The sequence below is a fragment of the Oryzias latipes genome, chromosome 3, assembly GCF_053564925.1.
Source record: "Oryzias latipes strain Hd-rR chromosome 3, Olatipes_Hd-rR_3.1".
Taxonomy (NCBI): Eukaryota; Metazoa; Chordata; class Actinopteri; order Beloniformes; family Adrianichthyidae; genus Oryzias; species Oryzias latipes.
In genome coordinates, this window is record NC_136239.1 from 11150062 (window position 1) to 11154127 (window position 4066).

General features: G+C 34.5%; 2 long non-coding RNA genes across 4 annotated transcripts; one reads left to right on the top strand and one right to left on the bottom strand.

Annotated features, from left to right (window-relative positions):
* The first annotated feature begins 203 nt into the window (after positions 1-203).
* LOC144991173 (uncharacterized) lies at positions 204-1621 on the top strand. 3 transcript variants are annotated; one of them, XR_013655131.1, is made up of 3 exons: positions 204-846; positions 1037-1151; positions 1232-1621. It is a non-coding gene; the product is annotated as an uncharacterized LOC144991173 (long non-coding RNA). The 3 variants fall into 3 exon arrangements; XR_013655130.1 differs by having other exon boundaries at positions 209-837; XR_013655132.1 differs by having other exon boundaries at positions 211-612.
* On the bottom strand, positions 1611-3244 carry LOC144991174 (uncharacterized). The gene is made up of 2 exons (XR_013655133.1): positions 2599-3244; positions 1611-1977 (listed from the first exon to the last, which is right to left on the bottom strand). It is a non-coding gene; the product is annotated as an uncharacterized LOC144991174 (long non-coding RNA).
* Between the last annotated feature and the right edge of the window lie 822 nt (positions 3245-4066).

Consider the following 4066-nt stretch of genomic DNA (forward strand, 5'->3'; position numbering starts at 1 on the left):
GAAAAAAGAAAATCCAGAAAAAAAATGAAATATTAAAAAATGAAAAACATTTCAGAAAAAAAAAATTCCAGAAAAAAAATGAAATATTAAAAAATGAAAAACATTTCAGAAAAAAAAATGAAATATTAAAAAATGAAAAACATTTCAGAAAAAAAAAATTCCAGAAAAAAACTGAAATATTAAAAAATGAAAAACATTTCAGAAAAAAAAAATGAAATATTAAAAAATGGAAAACATTTCAGAACACAGAATGAATTTCCAGAAAACAAAACGAAATCTTCAAAAATGAAAAACATTTCCAAACCGGAAGAAGCAGGTACTATGGGACAACGCTGATTGGATGATGTTTGTCAATCATTTGAACTGAAAAGTATTTTAAATGAAGCGATGTCGGATTTTATCGTCCAAACAACAATGTACTATAATAATCCACGTATTTCCCATTTATATATCAAATAAAAAATGCAGCAAACTGTTAATGAACTTTAAAATTATTTTTTTAACATTTCGCCTGACACACGATCACCCGGAAGTAGTTTGTGAGCACTTTTACTTTGAACGCTGTGCGCTGATGTCTACGGCTGCGAGGTTCACGCTGTCAATCATCTTTAGGTAAGAATCAATTCTGTGATCTTTTCTTTTGTCAGTCACATGTCTCTAAGGATGTTAATTTTAGGATGTTAAAGTGCTGCTTTGAAAAGATAATTTCTTTTTATCTTGCGCATGCGCAAAAAGAACCCGATGGAGACGAACCGTCTTCACATGATAGCCGTTCCCGTTTTCGGTGACAACATGAGAGAAAAAGCTCCGAGCCAGCCTGATTCTGTGATTTATACAGTAATTACAGTGATTATATAGCATCAGTGTTGCTAAAAATCGACTTTAAGACTGAAATCAGTAAACAAGTTCTTATGGGAAATAATATTAAAGTGCATTGTATATTTTTGAACCATGCATATACATATACTGACACTTAAAAATGAACTTTAAAAGTTTATAAAATACTTAATTGAATTAACATGTGATATTTCTGCAGGTGAAGTTACTCAAAGCGAAGTTCCAGAAAGGTTTGTGCTGCAGAAGAACAGATGGCAGCTCTACATGGGAATACAAAAAGACTAAAGTCATTCATATCATTGTGCAGTGTACAGGCAAGTCACCATGATTTATGTGAAATGTAATCAATAAATATTTTTTAACCTTAATATCTATTTATTTTTTTAAATTGCAGGTCCTTTAAAAAAACGTCTTTAACCTGCTGCATAAGCCTGATTAGTTGTAAATGATGCAGTGGGGAGTGAAAAACAAAGCACAATTCCTGGCTTTAGCGTCGGGCTGATGATCTGGAAATCACATCTGAGGAATCGCATCAAACACTTGTACAACTCCAAACAACTTAATGTTCCTTTAAGCAAAACTCCAGTTTAAAATGTTCATATTAGGCTTGCTTCATTTAGGAGTTTTTCCATGTTTACCATTTTAGGTTTTAAAGCTTTATTAACAAAGATGATGTTTGATTTTCAAAGCTGTTGTTTAGAAATGTTTCTTTGTCAATGAAAAAACTGAATGCTGACGTGAGGATTGTAATAATGGATATGAAAATAAACAAATTTGTTTCATAGCAATGCAGTATATTTATTGAAAACTTAACATGAATACGTTATTCAATAACAGAAACAAAGAAACAGTTGTGGATTTTCCTTTATGGGCTTCTTCATGCAGTCAATCAAATGTTGCGCTTACATTCAGCATTTACTCAGCGTACCTGTCAGTCACATTTATTAGAGGAAAAAATGCATCTGGGAAAAGTCTGTTTGTGCTTAACAACTATATCAAAAAGAGTCATGTCAGGGAAGGTTTGTCCACATTGCTGCTCAGCATCACATCCAGAGGAAGATGCACAGGTAAGAGACGCCAGTTCCTGCTCGTACATGCTTGCAGCTTCCTCTGCACTGGACTCCAGCTCCATTGAAATCCCTGACAGAAATAAATTAATAAATAAAAATCCCTGACAAAAACATCAGCTGCCGTTCATCTTTCATTCAGGAAAAAGTTGAGTTCATCAAAATGAGGAGAAAATGGGTTAAACCAGAAATTCATTAGGGAGGGGTCAAAACACCAAACTCAGAATAAAATACATTATTTCAGTCTTATAAAAATACATTCTAAATCAATTTGGTATTCCTCCTCTGCCTGAAAGACAAAAACGTTTTTTTTAAAGATTTATTTTACACTACAGACTTTGCCACCTTTAGTTACACACCTGTACATGTCTGATGATGTGCACATCCAGTCATTTACTGTCATGTTTCTGTGCACTGACACACTCTAAAGTCACAGATCTTAATAGTGTGAATAAGAAGCATTCATAAATGTTATTCTGAGACACAAACTGCTGCAGTTTACCTGACAGCTTTGCTGATTTATGCTGCTGGTACACCTGTCTGAGAATCCTGCCCACGTGACCCCCCCTCTCCAGCTGATGAGGTAACCTGTCATTAACGTATGACTGAAGGATCTTGGATCTGTCTGTAAACACCCACCTAGAAATCACGTTTAACGCTACATGTATTAGATCAAACAAATGTGCCTCCATACCTTATCTGTGGATGGCGGGACTGCATTTCCTGATGTGCGCCGTCTTTAACACCCGTTTCTTCGCAGCTGCTGCTTTAGACAGAATCTTCTCACGACATTTTGAAACATTTGTAAACCTGGTTGGTGTTGATATTTCTGCGTGCGTTCTGTCATCACATCCGCTAAATATTCAAAGATTAACGTTTACGTTAACGTTTTACCGTCCCTTTCTTTGTTTACCTGCAGAACGGACGTCATCCGCACAAACTACTTCCGGGTGACCGTTCTGCTTCAGACGAAATATTCAAAAAATAATTTAAACCTTCATTATCTGTTTGCTGCATTTTTGATATAATATGTAAATGGGAAATACGTGGATTATTATAGTACATTGTTGTTTGGACGATAAAATCCGTCATCGCTTCATTTAAAATACTTTTCAGTTCAAATGATTGACAAACATCATCCAATCAGCGTTGTCCCATAGTACCTGCTTCTTCCGGTTTGGAAATGTTTTTCATTTTTTAATATTTCATTTTTTTTTCTGAAATGTTTTTCATTTTTTAATATTTCATTTTTTTCTGAAATGTTTTTCTTTCTTTTTTTTTTTTTTTTTCTTAAATGTTTTTCATTTTTTAATATTTCATTTTTTTCTGAAATGTTTTTCATTTTTTTATTTCATTTTGTTTTCTGGAAATTAATTTTTTTTTCTGAAATGTTTTCATTTTGTAATATTTCTTTTTTTTCTGGAAATTAATTTTGTTTTCTGAAATCTTTTTTTCTTTTTTTTCTGTTTTCTTTTTTATGTTTTGGTTTCTGAAATTTTGTTTTGTTTTCTAAAATGTAATACGCTTTTTAAATTGTTGCTGTGATCTTAAAAATGTTTTTGTATCGAGTGATTTGTTGAATGGTTTGCACTTCAGGGCCACCGTAGAATACAGACGCTAAGATCTTAGCAAAAGTCCTAGCTCATAGATTGGAGAGCATTCTTCCTACCATTATTTCCAAGGATCAGACTGGCTTCATCAAAGGAAGACAGGCATACTTTAATATTAGACAGCTCTTCAATATAATTTATTCTGCCCCTGAAGACGTACCTGAATGTGTGATTACTATTGACGCAGAAAAGGCATTCGATCGGGTCGAGTGGCCGTATCTGCTGGCTGTACTGGAAAAATTTGGTATTGGCCCTGCCTTTAATCTATGGATCAAGTTACTTTATTCTGAGCCCACTGCAAGGATTCGCACTAACTCCCAAATATCAAGCCCCTTTAATCTGTACCGTGGGACCAGACAGGGCTGCCCTTTGAGTCCTATACTCTTCAACTTAGCGATAGAACCTCTTGCTATTGCACTTCGCAGCTGTAAAGACCTATCCGGTATTAGGAGAAGAGGTGTGGAGCACAAAGTCTCCTTATATGCAGATGACATATTGCTCTATGTTTCCAATCCAGCTCAGTCTCTTCCCTCTGCCTTGGCATTGCTCAGT